General features: G+C 35.5%; 1 protein-coding gene across 6 annotated transcripts in view; it reads right to left on the bottom strand.

Annotated features, from left to right (window-relative positions):
- Positions 1-22,402, bottom strand: part of FER (FER tyrosine kinase) — a 442,286-nt gene that overhangs the window by 285,201 nt on the left and 134,683 nt on the right. The window lies entirely within an intron of this gene.

Genomic DNA, 22,402 nt, shown 5'->3' with positions numbered 1-22,402 from the left:
CACATATAAAGGGAGACCTATAAGACTCGTGACTGATCTCTCTTTTGAAACTTGGCAGGCCAGAAAGAACTGGCACGAGATTTTCAGGGTGCTAGACAGAAAAAATATGCAGCCAAGAATCCTTTATCCAGCAAGTCTGTCATTTAGAATAGAAGGAGAGATAAAGGTTTTCCCAAACAAACAAAAACTGAAGGAATTTGTCACCACTAAACCAGCCCTACAAGAGATCCTAAGGGGGACCCTGTGAGACAAAGTCCCAGAGATATCACTACAAGCATAAAACATACAGACATCACAAGGACTCTAAACCCGTATCTTTCTATAATAACACTGAATGTAAATGGATTAAATGCGCCAACCAAAAGACATAGGGTATCAGAATGGATAAAAAAAACAAGACCCATCTATTTGCTGTCTACAAGAGACTCATTTTAGACCTGAGGACACCTTTAGATTGAGAGTGAGGGGATGGAGAACTATTTATCATGCGACTGGAAGCCAAAAGAAAGCTGGAGTAGCCATACTTATATCAGACAAACTAGACTTTAAATTAAAGGCTGTAACAAGAGATGAAGAAGGACATTATATAATAGTTACAGGGTCTATCCATCAGGAAGAGCTAACAATTATAAATGTCTATGCGCCGAATACCGGAGCCCCCAAATATATAAAACAATTACTCATAAACATAAGCAACCTTATTGATAAGAATGTGGTAATTGCAGGGGACTTTAACACCCCACTTACAGAAATGGATAGATCATCTAGACACATGGTCAATAAAGAAACAAGGGCCCTGAATGAGACATTGGATCAGATGGACTTGACAGATATATTTAGAACTCTACATCCCAAAGCAACAGACTATACTTTCTTCTCGAGTGCACATGGAACATTCTCCAAGATAGATCATATACTGGGTCACAAAACAGCCCTTCATAAGTTTACAGGAATTGAAATTATACCATGCATACTTTCAGACCACAATGCTATGAAGCTTGAAATCAACCACAGAAAAAAGTCTGGAAAACCTCCAAAAGCATGGAGGTTAAAGAACACCCTACTAACGAATGAGTGGGTCAACCAGGCAATTAGAGAAGAAATTAAAAAATATATGGAAACAAACGAAAATGAAAATACAACAATCCAAATGCTTTGGGACGCAGCGAAGGCAGTCCTGAGAGGAAAATACATTGCAATCCAGGCCTATCTCAAGAAACAAGAAAAATCCCAAATACAAAACCTAACAGCACACCTAAAGGAAATAGAAGCAGAACAGCAAAGACACCGCAAACCCAGCAGAAGAAGAGAAATAATAAAGATCAGAGCAGAAATAAACAATATAGAATCTAAAAAAACTGTAGAGCAGATCAACGAAACCAAGAGTTGGTTTTTTGAAAAAAGAAACAAAATTGACAAACCTCTAGCCAGGCTTCTCAAAAAGAAAAGGGAGATGACCCAAACAGATAAAATCATGAATGAAAATGGAATTATTACAACCAATCCCTCAGAGATACAAACAATTATCAGGGAATACTATGAAAAATTATATGCCAACAAATTGGACAACCTGGAAGAAATGGACAAATTCCTGAACACCCACACTCTTCCAAAACTCAATCAGGAGGAAATAGAAAGCTTGAACAGACCCATAACCAGCGAAGAAATTGAATCGGTTATCAAAAATCTCCCAACAAATAAGAGTCCAGGACCAGATGGCTTCCCAGGGGAGTTCTACCAGACGTTTAAAGCAGAGATAATACCTATCCTTCTCAAGCTATTCCAAGAAATAGAAAGGGAAGGAAAACTTCCAGACTCATTCTATGAACCCAGTATTACTTTGATTCCTAAACCAGACAGAGACCCAGTCAAAAAAGAGAACTACAGGCCAATATCCCTGATGAATATGGATGCAAAAATTCTCAATAAGATACTAGCAAATCGAATTCAACGGCATATAAAAAGAATTATTCACCATGATCAAGTGGGATTCATTCCTGGGATGCAGGGCTGGTTCAACATTCACAAATTAATCAACGTGATACATCACATTAACAAAAAAAAAAAGATAAGAACCATATGATCCTGTCAATCGATGCAGAAAAGGCCTTTGACAAAATCCAGCATCCTTTCTTAATAAAAACCCTTGAGAAAGTCGGGATAGAAGGAACATACTTAAAGATCATAAAAGCCATTTATGAAAAGCCCACAGCTAACATCATCTTCAATGGGGAAAAACTGAGAGCTTTTTCCCTGAGATCAGGAACACGACAAGGATGCCCACTCTCACCGCTGCTGTTTAACATAGTGCTGGAAGTTCTAGCATCAGCAATCAGACAACAAAAGGAAATCAAAGGCATCAAAATTGGCAAAGATGAAGTCAAGCTTTCGCTTTTTGCAGATGACATGATATTATACATGGAAAATCTGATAGACTCCACCAAAAGTCTGCTAGAACTGATACAGGAATTCAGCAAAGTTGCAGGATACAAAATCAATGTACAGAAATCAGTTGCATTCTTATACACTAACAATGAAGCAACAGAAAGACAAATAAAGAAACTGATCCCATTCACAATTGCACCAAGAAGCATAAAATACCTAGGAATAAATCTAACCAACGATGTAAAGGATCTGTATGCTGAAAACTATAGAAAGCTTATGAAGGAAAATGAAGAAGATACAAAGAAATGGAAAAACATTCCATGCTCATGGACTGGAAGAATAAATATTGTTAAAATGTCAATACTACCCAAAGCTATCTACACATTCAATGCAATCCCAATCAAAATTGCACCAGCATTCTTCTCAAAGCTAGAATAAGCAATCCTAAAATTTGTATGGAACCACAAAAGACCAAAGTATATTCGTGTAAGGAGCCATGAATAGCCAAAGTAATTTTGAAGAAGAGGACTAAAGCAGGAGGCATCACAATCCGAGACTTTAGCCTCTACTACAAAGCTGTCATCATCAAGACAGCATGGTATTGGCACAAAAACACACACATAGACCAATGGAATAGAATAGAAACCCCAGAACTAGACCCACAAATGTATGGCCAACTCATCTTTGACAAAGCAGGAAAGAACATCCAATGGAAAAAAGACAGCCTCTTTAACAAATGGTGCTGGGAGAACTGGACAGCAACATGCAGAAGGTTGAAACTAGACCACTTCCTCACACCATTCACAAAAATAAACTCCAAATGGATAAAGGACCTAAATGTGAGACAGGAAACCATCAAAACCCTAGAGGAGAAAGCGGGAAAAGACCTCTCTGACCTCAGCCGTAGCAATCTCTTACTCGACACATCCCCAAAGGCAAGGGAATTAAAAGCAAAAGTGAATTACTGGGACCTTATGAAGATAAAAAGTTTCTGCACAGCAAAGGAAACAACCAACAAAACTAAAAGGCAACCAACGGAATGAGAAAAGATATTCGCAAATGACATATCGGACAAAGGGCTAGTATCCAAAATCTATAAAGAGCTCACCAAACTCCACACCCGAAAAACAAATAACCCAGTGAAGAAATGGGCAGAAAACATGAATAGACACTTCTCTAAAGAAGACATCCGGATGGCCAACAGGCACATGAAAAGATGTTCAGCGTCGCTCCTTATCAGGGAAATACAAATCAAAACCACACTCAGGTATCACCTCACGCCAGTCAGAGTGGCCAAAATGAACAAACAGGAGACTATAGATGCTGGAGAGGATGTGGAGAAACGGGAACCCTCTTGCACTGTTGGTGGGAATGCAAATTGGTGCAGCCGCTCTGGAAAGCAGTGTGGAGGTTCCTCAGAAAATTAAAAATAGACCTACCCTATGACCCAGCAATAGCACTGCTAGGAATTTACCCAAGGGATACAGGAGTACTGATGCATAGGGCCACCTGTACCCCAATGTTCATAGCAGCACTCTCAACAATAGCCAAATTATGGAAAGAGCCTAAATTTCCATCAACTGATGAATGGATAAAGAAATTGTGGTTTATATACACAATGGAATATTACGTGGCAATGAGAAAAAATGAAATATGGCCTTTTGTAGCAACGTGGATGGAACCGGAGAGTGTGATGCTAAGTGAAATAAGCCATACAGAGAAAGACAGATACCATATGGTTTCACTCTTATGTGGATCCTGAGAAACTTAACAGGAACCCATGGGGGAGGGGAAGGAAAGAAAAAAAAAAAGAGGTTAGAGTGGGAGAGAGCCAAAGCATAAGAGACTGTTAAAAACTGAGAACAAACTGAGGGTTGATGGGGGGTGGGAGGGAGGAGAGGGTGGGTGATGGGTATTGAGGAGGGCACCTTTTGGGATGAGCACTGGGTGTTGTATGGAAACTAATTTGTCAATAAATTTCATATAAAAAAAATAAAAAAAAATAGAAGACTTTCACATATACATTTCAAAACGATACGCATTTATTTAGTTTTATTTTTAAAACAGAAAGTGAAAAATATCCCAATTTCAGAAATTTGGTTTCTCTGACACTGAGCTCCACCTGCTGGTAATTTCTTAGCTTTAGGTCTGGTAATTTCTTATCTTTAAGTATTATATTATGAAAAAGAATTACAATATGTTAAAGTGAAATATAGCTTCCAACCTAAATATACTGAAAAAACTCACTTAGGAGATATCATGGTAACTTATCCTTTCCTTATAGCTATTTATTGAGTTTAATTACATGCCAGGCACTCTGCTAATTTATACAAACATTATCTCATTAATTTCCAAAATAATTCTGTGAAGTTTCTATGACTTGCCACATTTTACCTATAAGGAAACTGAGCTCAGAAGGATTGCATAACTCTGCCTGTGGTCATATATTTAATATCAAAGAGAGGATTTGAACTAATTTGTCTCTGACTACAAGTCACTGTTCAGATAGAATTTAGGTTACACTGTCCGAAAATTTTGAGTTTGAATCTGTCACTCTGATTCTGAACAGATTGCTTAACCTCTTTAAGCTTCAATATTCTCATATGAAATGTAGGAATAGCACCTTCCCTACAGTATTATTTGCCAATAACAATATTTTATGTCTAGCACACAGCTCCTTTTAGTAATTTTCTTTAAATGACATATTAGAGGCTTTACACTGCCAACTATTAATGACCCGAATCAGGTGTCTTTTGATCTTTTGAAAACTTTTAAATTTTGAATTGCAATAAATTTTTATCATATTGTTTAGAAAACTACTCCCTCTGGAGGACCCAGGTGGCTCAGTAGGTTGAATATCCGACTTTGGCTCAGGTCATGATCTCACGGTTTGTGAGTTGGAGCCCCTCATCAGGCTTGCTGTTGTCAGCGCAGAGCCCACTTCAGATCCTCTGTCCCCCTCTCTCTCTGTCCCTTCCCTACTCATACTCTCTCTCAAAAATAAATAAATAAATAAATAAATAAATAAATAAATAAATAAATAGTAAAACAATAAAATAAACCTTAAAAAAAAAGAAACAAAGGGAAAAAGAAAACAACTCCCTCCAAAATGGAATACGTTTCATACAGTAGATTTGTAGCCCTCTTTAACTACCTATCTTTAAAGTCTGCACAAAGAGTGACCACACCTAAACCCAACAAAAGAAATTACAAAGTGAAATTAAGGTGGAAACAGCATGACATTAATAAGTACAGTATATCATAAAAATTGCAAGCAAAAGTTGAAGTTTGACACTGATAACTTCCCTTTAATCATCAGTAATATTTTTTAACCATAACAGGAAATAAGGTTTGAATAATTTTATGAGGGTTATATTTTCACAAACATATACAAATTACCTTCATATATAAAACATTTCCAAAAACTTTCAAAGAACAGGCTTTCAATTTTTTTAAAAAAATTAGCTAATAGGGGCGCCTGGGTGGCTCAGTCGGTTAAGCCGCCGACTTCAGCTCAGGTCACGATCTCGCGGTCTGTGAGTTTGAGCCCCGCGTCGGGCTCTGTGCTGACAGCTCAGAGCCTGGAGCCTGTTTCAAATTCTGTGTCTCCCTCTCTCTGCCCCTCCCCCGTTCATGCTCTGTCTCTCTCTGTCTCAAAAATAAACGTTAAAAAAAATTTAAAAAAATAAAAAATAAAAATCAGCTAACAAATTTACTAGTAAATTCTTCTGATCTTACACATTCACCTTCAAACAAATACTTCTTGGATGAAATCAGTGTATAAACAGCTGTATTCTTAGACCCCCACAGAACTGATTTCGGTGTTAGGGCCTCCATCTCCACTGAGGGATTCTAGATTCTGCAAGAGATGGTGTTATGAATCTCCCTCCTGCATTAGCTGTGGTGATACTGTCAAGGGCACTGTCACTGAGAAGTCAGTGTTAAAGCCTCCAGTAGGAAATTCTATTAGAGCTAAACGCAATGAAAAGCTGTGCTTCCCCTTCAATGTGACATGCTTTCTTTTATTTAAGAGTAAGTGTTATATGACTTAATCTCCTTTTTCATTTTGGCCTTTGGGAAGCTTAGAGACAAAATAATAGCTCAAGTGTAGTAACTACATGCTATGATCTATATAGTCTTTCTCCCAGTCTTGATAACGTGTTACAACCTCTATTTTTCCTGGTTCTCATTTTAGTTTCTGTTTATATTTTGCTGAATTTTGTTAGCATTAGCTACCTCAAATACTCAGGGGACTGAGGCAGAAAATGAATGAATGAGTGAATGAACACAAGCACATAAATGAGCAAATATAAATCTATACGAAAAGCCTTGTAACCTGCCATTTACACATTTCCAGAGCTAACAGACTTTTCTCCTAACAGTTTAAGACATAAACCTGATAACCTATAATTGGTGACATCATGCTCCCTGCCACTTTAACTCCCCTACACATGGTCATTCTAATGGGCTGCCTTTTTTATTTAAAAAAAAAAAAATTTTAAAGGCTCTTTTTTGTTTGTTTGTTTTTCAGAGAAAAAGAGATAATCCCAAGCAGGCTCCATGCTCAGTGCAGAACCCAACTCCACAATCCTCAGCTCAAGAGCTGAGCCAAAATCAAGAGTTGGATTCCCAACCCACTGAGCCACCCAGGTACCCCTGGGCTGCTTTTCTCAGAAAGGATACTGCTGAACCCTAAAGCTTTAGCTCTTTTTCAATTCCTGCCAATCAGTTGAAGAGCTATACAGAAAACTGGAAGGACACAGAAAGACTCCCTCATGTTCTTTGGTTTTTATCATTTGAATCCCAAATCATGTTGTAGTACTGCTAAAAGTCAAAGCTGTCCCTGACTTTGACCTTGGGAGCTGGTAAAGATGCAACATCCCTGAAGATCACCCAAGAAAGCTATCAGGAAATGCAGACACAAAGTAAATTAGGTCTCAAATTCTTAAGGAGAACAAAAGACCAGTGTTGTTTCACAGTATGTCTAGCCCATTTTGGTTTTACTTCTCATAAACCAAATATCTTAGGTATTTGCACAATTTGCTCCATCACCTTAAAAGCATGGTATATCTTTCAGAATAGAAATAATTCCCTAGCACTATTTTTCAATTATAATAAGGAATCACTAAATTAAAAGGAGACCTCTAAATTGTACGCTATCATAAGATGCTACAAAGTACATAGGTATTCCCTTGGTGAGGGCAATAGCTAGTGCAAAGTCAAAATCAACATGTTTGAATAGTATATCTATACCATTAGTCTCTAAAATAAAAAAAAAGAAACCTCATCACTTTCATTATTATCAAAATAGACTGGCAAAGAGCCTTTCTGATTAAATACATGTTTAATAAATGACAACTATACAAATAAAAGATGATATAAAATACTCATTGTATCATATTAAAAAGACCACCTGATCAAAATATAGAAGCCCATGTTCAATTAATTTTTTTTAGTTTTAAGTTTAGAAACTAAATCCTTGAAAACATGATCAATTATGATATGAAACTGATTATAGTTACAAAAAGTCTACATAATTCTAGTAGGCACAAAAGGAGGACAAAAAGCGATCTCACTAAGAGTTTTCAAGATTATTTGAATTTCATCTATATTCTCTAACCATGAGTGAACGTGATAAGAGTTATCTAGCAAATTTTTTTCTAATAGTACACTTGCACTGAAGACTAATAAATGCCGAAGACTATGAATATTTTATAATAAAACTGAAAAAGGCTCACAATATCAAAAAGTATAGATATCTGCAATAATTAAACATTGCTAACATAAGCTCTATCTAAATAACTGACATAATAGCAAATTGAAGTAACTATATGTATAATGAAAATCTATACTCATCCATACATTCTATCCACAAATGCCATAATAAATTATGATATTTCAGATTTCTGTTGGGAGGGACTACATTATTAAAGTTAACATCAAAATGTTCCACTGTAACATTTTCCTCTTAAATACCACCCAATAAAAACATTTGGTAATGAATAACTTAATTTAGTGTTAATCAAATAACTAGATAGAAACCAATTTTCTTAAGTTAGTATAATTTGGCTCTTGACTTAAAACTTGAAAATATGAGAATGAATTTTACTAAGTATCTGAACCACAAATTGTATCCACTGATAGACTTCACTGAACTATTTTTTTTTTTAATGTTTCTTTATTTTTGAGAGAGAGACAGAGAGTGTGAGCAGGGGAGGGGCAGAGAGAGAGGGAGACACACAATCCAAAGCAGGCTCCAGGCTCTGAGCTGTCAGCACAGACGAGATCATGACCTGAGCTGAAGTCAGACGCTTAACCAACTGAGCCACCCAGGCACCCCAGATTTTACTGAACTATTTAAAGCAAAAATTTTGACACACTTAAGTTAGCTTGCTTCAATATTTTTATTTTATTTTAAATTCATGTGCTCTCCTCTGTCAGCTGTTTTTTCCTAGTCCCTTTCTCTTTCAACTTTGACCTACCTCTTATTTCCGTATTTTCTTTTGTCTCTTCAGTTCTTTACCTTTCATGTTCTTCACCTCTATTCAGCTTCTTCCCCTCATCTGTTTCTCATTTCTGTTCTCCCCTCATCAGATCTCTCTTTTTTTCCTTTCTTGATTATTCCTTAACAGCCTTAGAGACAAAGGATGGAGGGAAACAGGAATTTCCTCCAAAATCAAGTTTTAATTAGAAGAGCCTAAATTATCCCTTTTTCAAAAACAAAAAACTCCTTTGTGGGATAAGAACAATGATCTGGCTCCATAGAGACTGGATCTAATATGTAAAAAAGAAAAGAAAAAAGAACACAAATCATTTGAACTGCCAGAGTTTCAGTACCTTCTGTCTATTTGGAACAACGAAGATTCTAGTGACTATCAGATTAATTAAATTTCTCAAAAGACAACTAAAGCTTTTTCTTACCAAGTGGGATCTCATTGGATTCTGCCAGACCTTCAATCTCTACCAATCCTGTTCTTAGTCCTTTGGCCACTGACTTCTGAAACTAGCCACCCTTCATAATCTATAGCCTACTTCATTTCAATTACCTCCCCAAGTTACCCACCTTCTCCATATCCCTCTTGCCCTTGCTAAGCCCATTTGTTTTCACCTGTAGCCCCCTCACATTCCTGGCTATAAGAAGTCAGTTCTCCTTTCCAACATTTTAAGACCCTTTCCTTAGCATTCTCTGTTCTATTTTTTGTCCACATACTTTTCTCAACCTAAAGCACTTTCGAAAAGGGAAGAGCCAGGCTTAGACAAAATTATGAAATAGACTAAATTCATGTTCAGCAATCTCTAACTTTCCTTTCAAATACCACTCCCAGTCACTAGGCTGCCTGTATTAGAACTACCATGCTTGCACTACCCACTTTTCAAGGTGACTCCCACTTTCTTCAGCTCTCTAAGCCCCTGATTTGAGGTACATATTAATATCTGGCAATGCTTAATAGGCTACTTTTCCAAGAGGCATTCAGAATTTAAAAGAGTTTAAGGCAACATCCTTTTCCCAATAATCCTCAAGCGAACTTTTTTCAACCCAAGAGACTTGAAAGACACAACACTTTCTCAACAAACATAGTTAACCACAGCCTGTTAAGAAAAGAGAAAGGAAGGGAGGGAGGTGTATGGTCCCAGAAGAAATATCATTATATGGGAAGGGAATGGGTGACAGGGAGATAAAAGGATGGCCTGTGTAACTTAAGCACTCCCCCTCCTTCCAAGTAATTCTGAAAAGAGCCATAAACAGCATAACACAGAGACAAAAACTAACATATACATATAGAGTTGAGCATGCTTTCATATTGGTCCCATGCTAAATTGGAACAATATTTTTCTGAAATATTTGGTTGAAGTACAAGATGTATACAACAGGGTATACAAATCAAAGTGTACAGTTTATGAATTTTTCAGATTGAAAAGGTCCCTGTAACCAGAACACAGATCAAAAAACAAGTCATTTTTGTATTCCAGAAGCCTTCTGTATGCCTTTCAGTCACCCACCCCCCACCCCAACAAGGATAACCACTATCCTAAATTCTAATATCATCGATTAGTTTGGCCTATTTTTGAACTCCAGATAAATGAAATCACAAAATACATATTGTCTGGTATCTTTCACTCGATATTAAGTTTTTAAGATTCATCCATACTGCTATATGTAGTTTTAATTTGCTCATTCTTATTACTGCAGAATATTACACTGGGTAAATATTCTACTACTTATCTATTCTACTGTTGACATTTGGCAGCTTCCAGTTTGAGTCTATTATAAATAGTGCTCCTGTGAATATTCTTGTACATGACTTTTGGGTAATATATGCATTCATTTTTATTGGATCTATGCCCAGGAGTCGATGTACTGGGATACAGGGTGTGTGCATGTCTGTTTTTAGTAGGTATTGCCAAATAGTTTTTCCAAATGGTTGTAGTGACTAAGATATTATTGAGGACATAATGCATGTTGGCCCTGCTTAAATGATTCAAAATACTAAATTTTTTGCCTTCACCAATCTACAAGTGATAAATACACTAGCCAAGGCTATTTCTCTGCATTCTTTCCTTTCCATCAGTGTTATAAAGACTTTATTACTTTCTAAAACATATTCTGGAATAATTGGCCCCTCTACATTATGTGAGTAGGTGTTTTGTTCGGTTTCATGCTTATAACCAAAATATGCAAAAACAGAGCCCAGCATTTTTCTAAAAACTGGAATCTAACCGCTGATAGTTCCATTTTACAACATCAGGCATATTGAAGAAAAATTTATGCATCTACTCTTTGCCAGGTACTGTGTTAAGCACCAGCATCTCTAATTACTAAAGAGAAAATAATTATAAGAGATGAAGTATTTATAACAACAGCATAAATGAAGCCAGGGCATTTTCACTCTCAATGCTATAATCTACTGGCCTCTCAGACACTCGCCCTCATTTACTGAGGTCTTTGCAATACCTAACATTATCATGAATTTTTATGCCCAAAGTCTCAGAGTTCTTTGGATGCCTTCATCTCCAATGATGCTTACTCGTGCTTACCTTCAGCATCATTCTACCATTCCTAACTTGGGGCTTAGCAAAGAGAATTGCTGCATCTGTGTGATTTCAGACCACACTTGATAGCTTCTTATAAAACTCTTACTACCTTCTCCAATAACTTGTTCTTTAACTAGATTAATACAATCAGCCCCTGAACTGCCCCCAAGATTTTTCTCTCAGGCCTTCACATCTTATATCTTCGTTTCTTTTTCTGTTCTTCCTTCCATGGAGACACACCTGGTGGTTATGACCAGTGTCCATTCTGATTGGTCAGAGTCCACAGTTGGGACCAAACAACATAAGGCCTTTAGGAAGGCCATTTAGAGACACTGGTTTTTAGACTAAAAGTCATAAGAAGTCATTAAAGCCATTCTGAGGGGCTCAATATAACCAGATTTGTTCTTGTTTGAAATTTTAAGAGATGACTTTGGAGTATGGAGAACAGGTTGGAAGGAGGCCATTCTGGATAGTGACAGGCAAATTAAGTAAATCATTATTTTCTAATTGCATTTCTTAATCATTATTTTCATTATTAGTGGAGTTGAAATTTTTTCCAGTATTTTTATTAAACTTTACATTTTCTCTATTATGAATTTCTTATTGATATTCTTTTCCCACTTATAATAGGTACTTTACTATTTTATAAACCAATTTAGGTGACTCACTTCTACATTTAAAAAAATTAATCCTTTGCCATATTTGCAGCACAAATTCCCGGTTTTTACTCAGATTTTTAATTCAGTTTGTTTTCCAACACAGAAAAATGTTCACTCATATTTTGTGCCTTTATTTTTTTAATTTGAGTAATACATTTGAAATTTACTTTTTATGTGGTATGACCTTAAGATCTAAATCAGTACCTATCAAATGTATAGAATAATTTTGTTCACCTTAAATACTCATATTCCTATATTAGCATCCTATATAAATAGGAGCTTCTTTGGGCTATTCTTCTCCATTAGTCTATCTGAATAATCTTATTTCTTAACTATGCTGTTTTATTTTTCTTTTAAATTTACTTATTTATTTTGAGAAAGAGAGAGAGAGAGCAAGCGAGTGAGAGCCAAGGAAGAGGGGCAGAGAGAGAGAATCCATACAGGCTCTGTGCTATCAGCGCGGAACCCAACTCGGGGCTCAAACCATGAAATGACAACCTGAGCCAAAACTAAGAGTTGGATGCTTAACCAACTGAGCTACCCAGGCGCCCCTTAACTATGCAGTTTTAAACAATGTAACCTCCTAGTTGTTCAAATGTTATCATCAGTATTACAGTATTAATTCAAGTTTAAAATGAAGGCAGATCAAAGGATCTAAATTTGTTTATATTCTTCTTGTAGCCTCCATGAAGCCTCTACCACATAGTAAAATACTTAAGTGTAAATCATTCTTTCTTACGGAATTGTTTCTCCTTCCAAGAATTAAGTGACTTTTAAGCAACTTTAAAACCTTATCTGGTAGAATTAGACTCTAAAAGATCTCTAGATATATTCTGACAGAGAAAACCTTTCCTAATCTAAGATCTTATCATTCACCTGGGATTTGCAAAGTAAACCGATGATTTTAAAAATTAACAGTTGGGTCTTAATGTTTGAAATACTAACACTATAAACAATTTTCTGCAGAAGACCATATTAAAAAAAAATTTATTAGGATTTAAATCTTTCATTAGGCACCAAATGAATCAATAAAAAATAATATTCACATATTTTCTTTATAAAATCCTTCAATTAAAGTTAAAAAATTAATGTCATAAAATAATTTTCAATATTTACAACAAAAGACTTTAGAGATAAATACAAATCTTTCTCTACATGCAAGATCAAACTTCTGCTCACAATTCAAGCTAAAAAATAACAACATTCTCATACATAATTTTAAGATAAATGTTATTCAGCTTAAAAATAAGTAGAAAATAAATTGTAGAGTCTGTAATAATTTTTTTCAGGATAACAGAAATTAAATTATTTAAAAATTTTTTAAATAATGTCCTGAACATGTGATGCAATGGCTTATATGCCAAGTACTTGCTTTTTAATGGATTTACTTTCAATGGGTGTAAAAACAAAAACAAAACTATAGTATAGGACAAAGGGAAGAACTGTATTTATTTATAAATGGAAATTTTTAGCAATTTTATTATTCATAATTATTATGACAAATCAGTCATGTAACTAAATAGCCTTTTTCTTCAGATAATTAAATTTTCTTGTGTTTTCAAACAATGTATTTGCATTAAAATGTTTATTTAATTTTTGAGAGAGAGAGAAAGTGTGAGCTGAGGAGGAGGGCAGAGAGAGAGAGGGGGAGAGGGAATCCCAAGGAGGTTTTGCACTGTCAGTGCAGACACATGTGAGAGATCATGACCTGAACCAAAACCAAGAGTGGGACGCTTAGCCGTCTGAGCCACCCAGGTGTCCCTGTTTTTTTTTTGTTTTTGTTTTTTTTTAACTAACAAAGAATGAATGCCAGTTAGGTAAACAGTTAATCTGGGGGAGGTGTGTGGGGGGGAATCATAGGAAGAAAACCTAATTAGTTTGAGAATAATAATGAAATTGTTGTTAATAAATTTAAATGTTTTATTACATTTAACCTTTTTTGTGTAAACTTCTATAAGTCCCTTAATTTCTCTGCTTTCATTTTTCATCTTTCTGTTGACTGGCATTCCAGTATTCCCAATATCTTTGGAAATGAAGATTCAGGAGTTATCATCTGATGTTTAAATGATGACAGAAGGAGAAAAAAGCCCACAGATACATGACTACAAAGAAAGGATTTAAAACCAAGGGCTGAGGGCTAAAGCCTAAGGAACATTAATGGTCAATTTCATCACAGCATTTAAGTCTGATGTCTTCTTGTTAATCAGTTGTTTATTGTCATTTTCTGCCTCCTAAATGTAGAGCTATGAATGCACAGACTTTATTATCCGCAGATGTCTCCGTACATGGCATAGTTCATAGAAGTTGGTTAATTGTGTTTAACAGGCAGAAGAGAAAGGAAGAGAAATGGGGCAAAGGTGGGAGAGACAAAAGACAGAAAGATAGAGAAAAGGCAAAAAGGGGGAAAAAAAAGAAGAAAAACTAAATGTACACCAAGCACCTTCCTAACTATGTCTAGAACTCTTTAACATGCCTTTGCCTTTGCATTCATTCATTTAGTACTGATAAGGATCCTATGAGGTGCATATTAGTAACCACATTTTAGTGATGAAGAAACTAACATTGGGGGTGGGGTAAAAAATCACCTAACAGCAAATAGACTGATTTCACTCAAATTCCCTGTTTCTCCACCCTGCCCTGCTGCTACAAAGAGAACATTTAAATAATACTGACAGGAAAGGACAAAAGAAGTATGAGTAAACCAGATTTCAACTGATATAATAAATAATAATATTGCATAAATTTACAAGAAGAGTTATTTTTAAAGTCAATGTATTAAAAGCCGTTAATTGAATTTTCCATAATTATAAACTTAAAAGAAAAATGTTATTTCATGAATGAATAATCATAAAATATAATGGTATTTAAGGATTTTTTTCTTTCATTCACATTAAACTATAAAAGGAAACTGGTATTAAAATGTGATTATAAGTGATGCTTTTATAAAAGTTGCTTTGTACAAAATTTTAAACACAAACTTTAACAGTGTAGTAGGAAAAAGTGAGCTTCAAGTAATTAAGGTAATAACAATAAAAAATTCTTTTAAAAAGTTAGGTGGGGGCGCCTGGGTGGTTCAGTCAGTTAAGCATCCAACTCTTGATTTCAGCTCAGGTCATGATCCCAGGGTCATAAAATCCGGCTCCATACTAAGCATGCTTAAGATTTTATCCCCCTCCATCTGCCACCCCCCCACCCCGCTCTCCCTCTCTCTTTTTCTGGGGAAAAAAAAAAAAAGATTAGGTGGTCAAGCCTATTGATGTCAGCAATACATAATCCCGAGTGAATTACATGATCTTTTATTTTTAAAATATTTTGTAATTGGGGCATCTGGGTGGCTCAGTCAGTTGACCATCCGACTTGGGCTCAGGCCTTGATCTCATGGTTTGTAGGTTTGTGCCCCACAAACTGACTGTTGTTGGTGTGGAGCCTGATTCAGATCCTCTGTCCCCCTCTCTCTACCTCCCACCCTCACATTCTTTCTCAAAAATAAATAAATATTTTAAAAAATGTTTTGTAATCTATTGTGGCCAAAAGACAACATACTTTAAGTACAGAGTAGATCCCAAACTGCTTATCTATCATCTAAAAATTAATAGCATACATTTTTAAAAGGAAACATTTATGCTTAATGACAAGACTAAGGAACAGGGGCACCTGGGTGGTTCAGTCAGTTAAGCATCCAACTCTTGATTTAGGCTCAGGTCATGATATCACAGTTTGTGGGATTGAGCCCTGCATTGAGCTCTGTGCTGACAGCATAGAGGCTGCTTGGGATTCTCTCTCTTCTCTCTTTCTGCCACTCCCCAGCTTGCGCTCACTAGTGCTCTCTCTCTCAAAATAAATAAATAAACATTAAAATAAAATAAAATAAAATGTGGCTGGCTCTTATAAAAAATTTTTAAAAGACTAAAGAATAAATAAAGACTAGCAGAAGAATAGGCACACATATTAAATCATTATCATTTCTGTGATAATCAAACAGTCAAGTATCAGCTATTAAAAGACAATAATAGCAGGGGCGCCTGGGTGGCTCAGTTGGTTGAGCAGCTGACTTCAGCTCAGGTCATTCTCGAAATTTGTGAGTTCAAGCTGACAGCTCAGAGCATGGAGCCTGCTTCAGATTCTTTGTCTTCCTCTCCCTCTGCCCCTCCCCTGCTCAGACTGACTCTCTCTCTCTCTCTCTCTCTCTCTCTCTCTCTCTCTCTCTCAAAAATATAATGCACATTAAAAAAAATAATAAATAAAGGACAACATTAGTTTGCTAAGTGGCAGAGACTATTCTATGTGCTTCAAATGTGTAAACTTAACCATTTCTTACAATGAATCCAAGAGTAGGTAAAACTGTAATTCTCATGTTACACATTGGGGAAAGATGGCAGGAAAAGTCCCTAACTTGCCTAACATCACACAGTTATTAAGTGGTAGAACAGTGATATAAACCCAAGAAGCCTGGCTCTGCAGCTGGAGCACACTCTATAATGATTCTATTGCAGTCACACATTGCAATCTTTAACTCTGTAACCACTAAAGACTTTGTCACTCTGGTAAAATATCACTTCCATTATTATTTATAAAGTGAGAAATATTGCACAGAAACCAACTTCAACATTTAAACCATTTTTTTAACTGAGTGGCATCAATTATAACCTGCCAAATTTTATTTTGAAATTTTGTACCTGTTCATTTCCTCTATAATCATTTACTAAGTGTATATCTAGGCACTGCTAGGCAACTAAATTTTTTGAAATGTTTGAATGCATGGATACATAAAAGTAAAAATGCAGTCAATTTTTAATTAATTATTAATCAGTTACTTCTGTTCCATCTCCCCCACCAAAGCCAATGGCAAGGTCTAAGTCCATTTTACTTTTGACCCACCCTTCCAAAAAACCCCATAAATAATATTCATGTACTAAATAATCAAAAAACAATTGATGAATCCCAAATGACTGAATGACTCTGGGTGATTAAGCCTTCTGATTTATATTAATCATAGTAGATATTTAATTCTTGCCTAACTTTCTCCTTTTATTTTTTTTCTTTTCAGGGCTAATTAACCCCTGGCCATTAGTTTATGCTAAAATATTAAGAAAGCCACAATTTAAAAGGTAAGTTTGAAATATATATATACACATATTTTTCACATATGAATATATGTATATATAAATGAAAAGCAGTTTTTTCATTTGGTTTGTGCTATGCATAAACACATATATAGACATATAGATACATATAAATGAAAAGGTTACTTTTCTTTTACTATTTACTTGATTTGACCCATATATATACTGCATATGCATATGAGCACAGAAAATAGTTAAAATATAAATTGAAAGCATTTTGAAATTTTAAGGGTTTTTTCCACCTGATACTGAAGATATCAGTAAGATATCAAGCAAGATTTCATTCTCTTTTATCATGAACAACATTCCATTGTATGTATATATCCACCTCTTCTTTATATTTAATCCACTGATAGGACACTCAGGTTGTTTCCATATCTTGGCTGTTATGAATAATGATGCTATGAACATGGGGGTGAGATAGCTTTTCAAGTTAGTATTTTGGTTTCCTTCAGATAAATACCCAGAAATGGAATTGCTGGATCATATGGTAAGTTCTATATTTAATTTTTTGAGGAAATTCCATACTGCTTTCCACAGTGGCTGAACCAGTTTGCATTCCCACCAACAGTGTACAAGGGTTCTTTTTCTCCACATCCTCACCAACACTTGTTCTTTCTCAACTTTTTGGTAATAGCCATTTTAACAGGTGTGAAGTGATGATACCTCATTGTGGTTTGACTGGCATTTTCCTGATTAGTGATGTTAATGAATCTTGACTTTTGGAAAACATTTGGAAAAGTTAACAAGGCTTTTGCAACATCATCTCAATCATCTCTTAACTTCTCTGTTTTATGTATTAGAAATATATACACCAAATAAACACAAAGCATAATATATAGCTGTAAATATACTTTAGGTATCAGATCCTAGGATAACTTAATAATATTAATGGCCTACGAAGCCACTGAAAGTTCAGCATGATAAAATTCATGCCATAGGAAATCTAGAAGCAAAAATTTATTAATCTACAAAACTTATATATTAATTCAATATTAACATAATAATCAACATCTATAACTGACATTGTTATTCACCAAAGCTGTCTTTATTATAACAAAAGGCTGGAAACCATGTAAACATGCCATTCCTTTGCTGAGAATCTTCAATGGCTTCTAATTTCTCTAACAGTTAGCAGCAAAGTCTTTACAATAATCTACATGACTATATGTCTACTCCTCTGTCCCCATCTCTGTTTATTCTCTTTTACTGTGCTCTGGAATATTCTCATCTCAGGCAGTCTCATCATTTGCTCCTTAGTTCTTTCAGATCTTTGCATAAGTGACACTTTAATAATGAAGCCTTCCTTGACAACCCTATATATAAAAACACTGCCCAAGGTGCCTGGGTGGCTCAGTCAGTTAAGAGTCCAACTTCAGCTCAGGTCATGCTTTCATGGTCCATGACTTTGAGCCCCGCATTGGGCTCTGTGCTGACAGCTTGGAGCCTGGAGCCTGCTTCAGATTCTGTGTCTCCCTCTCTCTCTCTCTGCCCCTACCCAACTCATGCTCTCTCTGTCTGTCTGTCTGTCTGTCTCTCTCTCTCTCTCTCTCTCTCTCTCTCTGTCAAAAATAAATAAATATTAAAAAATTTTAAAAACAAAACAAAACAAAAACACTTCCCGGGGTGCCAGGGTGACTTGGTTGATTAAGTGGCCAACTTAAGTGGCTTAAGTTGATTAAGTGGCTCAGGTCACGATCTCATGATTTGTGAGTTTGAGTCCCCTATCAGGCTCACTGTTATCAGCACAGAGCCTGCTTAGGATTCTCTGTCTCCCTCTCTCTCTCCCCCTCTCCTGCTCTCTCTCTCAAAAATAAATAAACATTGAAAAAAAAAAAAAAAAACATCCCATCACCCTTTTTCTTCTATCTTTTTTTTATTTTTCTCCAAAGAACTTACCACCACTTCACATATATATTTAATTATATGTTTAATATTTAATATATTTACTATTTAATATATATATTTAACTGTTTATACCCACTTAGAGTGGAAAGTCCATGAGAATAGAAAAAAGTGTTTATCTTGTACACTACTACATCCTCCAAACTAAAATGATATAGGACACCTGACAATAAATATTTGTTGTTTGAACAAATGAAAAAAAAAGCAACTGCATATGCACTATTACAAAATGATACCTAAAATATATTAGGTTAAAAAGCAAGGTACAAAACAATATTGTTGTATATACTACCATCTGTGTAAGAGCAGGGGGCATATAATGAACATTTATGTTTTCATTTGCATACAATGCTTCTAGAAGGTTACCTCTGAGGTAGAAAACTGGGAAACTAAAAAAGAGACACAAAGACCCCTTTATTTGTACATGTACATGTACTAGTATGTACTCAGAGAAATTAATTAAGGCTTTGCCTTTATAAATAAGAAATACATAAGATAATCCTACAGAAAATTCTATAAATTATAACTCAGTATCTACTAATTTACATGTGAACGAAGGTATATTATAGAAAAAACTGAAATAAAACCCATGTTTTAATAACACTTCATATACATTATCTCATTTCAGTGTCAGAAATCTTATCAGGTAAGGTGGATATATATTCATTTCCTCATTTTACAGAAAGGAAAACTCAGAAATGTTAAGGAAACTGACTGTGGCTACAAAGCAGAGGCAAAGCTCAATTCGGGTCTCCTGATTTTTTGTCTCATACTTTTCTCAATGTATTTGATGAGCAAGTCTTTGAATTTGCATTTAAAGAAAGAAAGTGTACCTGATAATGAAAACAGAAAAAGCTTCAATGATGCTGTCAACCTCAACTGATATTCAGTCCATTTCAGTGTTTAACTATAAAATTGAAAATATCAGACAGTACTGTGAAATGGACTACTACTGAGTCATAATGACATACAATATTTAGTCAACAAAGCATATATTTTGTTGGTTGTAAATATAACAAAACAGGATTTTATTGATAGTGCTGTTCAACTAAGCAGAACTTACTCAATAAGATTTGCAGAGAAGATAAATATATATTGCATATTAGTCTAGCAAAAGAGCTTAAAAATGTGCAATTTCAGAAACATCAAAGTAAAGGCAATTATCTTTCAGAATAGCTAACCATATTTAAAAAGTAAGAACTCATTATATAGTACCATCAATTCTAGATATATCCGACATATAAGAAAGATTCAACAAAAATTATTATATTTGGTGCATAGCACATGCTATTATAAAGTAAAATAACTAGATTACTCTGGAGTGAAAATAAAATCGATTTCCTAAACTCAACAGATACTGATTGAAAGCTTACGTTCTTACATCTAGACAAATAAAAGCAAACATGAAGAAAGGTGATACTTTTAAATTAATTAATCGATTAATTAATTAATTTTAAAAATAGTAAAGTCAGCTAATGATACTCAGGGATTAGAAAATTCTGGTATTTCCATCAGTATCCAAGGACAGTCAACAAAGAGTTCACCTTCCTAATATTTTCCAAAAGGCAAATTCCTCTGTCCTGCACAGCTGGAATTGAAGGATAAAATAAAATAAAATAAAATAAAATAAAATAAAATAAAATAAAATAAAATAATCCTTGGGTTTAGAGAACATTTAGACAACTTAAAATGCCTTTAGAATTATCAGCAGCACGTTTAATCTGTCAACAACCCAATCAGAAAAGAAAGGATTTCTCTTCTAATTCAGTATTTCCCAAAGTATATTCCATTGCACTATGGTCCCTTTAGGATACTCTCTGAAAAGGAATTAGGTCAATATTTTCAGAGACACTACATCCCATGCTATACTTCCCTTCATAGGCAATGGATATTAAAAGTTCCAAAAAACCTGCAGTTAGTACAAAGGTTTCTTTTGCCTTAATCCAGCATGTCCCAAATTCTGGAACTCATTTCTCCTTGGAATACTTGAAGGACACCAAATTGCCTTGATTTTCTACTACCTCACTGGTCACTCCTTAGTCTCCCACCAGGTCTTCCTTTTCTAGACCACCTAACTTGAAGTGCCCCAGAGTTCAGTCCTTGATTCTCTTTTCTTCTCTGTTCTCTCTCACTTGGTGACTGCCTATAGTCAAATGATTTTATTATTTTTTTAATGTTTATTTGTTTTTGAGAGAGAGAGAGAGAGGCAGAGCGTGAGCAGGGGAGGGGCAGAGAGAGAGAGGGAGACACAGAATCACCCACATGGAGACAAGGAAATATTATAAACTACTCAGAGAACAAAAGATTTACTAGCTAAGATTTTCAAAACCCAAGTAAAAGAAAAAACTTCAGAAGTTCCTCTGAAAGAATGCATATACACATAGTTATTAAGAATCAAGAAAGGGTCCTGGTACATATAGGATAATACTTATTATCATATAAGATAGTAAAGGAGTCACAGAATCTGAAGCAGACTCCAGGCTCTGAGCTCTCAGCACAGAGCCCCATGCAGGGCTCAAACTCACCAGCTGTGAGATCATGACCTGAGCCAAAGTCGGATGCTTAACCGACTGAGCCACCCAGTCACTGAGCATCCCTAGTCAAATGATTTTAAATACCATGTGATACCTAGACTCTCAAATTTATATCTCCAATCCAAATCGCACTCCTGAACACAAGGCCCAAATACCAAATTTTGACAATGACTTGTTTGTTTAGAAAGACAAACTGAAATCTTGCTCTGCCTCATCATAGCTACTTAGGTATATCTTTCCATTCACTCGAAACAAATTGTATTCCTGTAGTTCTCCTGCTAAAAACCTTAAAATCGTCCTTGACTATTGTCTCTCATAACTCACATTTAATCCATAGGAAATCTCCTGGGCTCAACCTTCAAAATATATCCAGAAGCTAAACACTTCTTGCTACTTCCCATGCTACCATCCTTGCCCAAACCATGATCTTCTATAATGTGGGTTACTGCAATAATCTCATTCTTCCCTCCTTATTCCCTTAAGTAAATTCTCAACATAGTTGCTGCAGCAATCCATCTAAATAAAAAGTCAGAGCATGTCATTCCTCTGTTATTACTCTCCACCCTAGTGGCTTCCCATTTCACTCAGAGAAAAGTCATAAGCCTTAATTATGGTCCACAAAGCCCCAAGGTCTATTCCCTAATACTTCTCTAATCTCATTCCCCATACTCTCACCTTCCCCTCCACTCAGACTTCCTTAATCATACCTTGAATAGTCCAACAGGCTCCTGCATTATAGCCTTTGCAACAGGTGCACCCTCTG

The sequence above is a fragment of the Felis catus genome, chromosome A1 (genome assembly GCF_018350175.1).
Source record: "Felis catus isolate Fca126 chromosome A1, F.catus_Fca126_mat1.0, whole genome shotgun sequence".
NCBI lineage: Eukaryota > Metazoa > Chordata > Mammalia > Carnivora > Felidae > Felis > Felis catus.
This window is presented reverse-complemented; position numbering and strand designations above follow the sequence as displayed.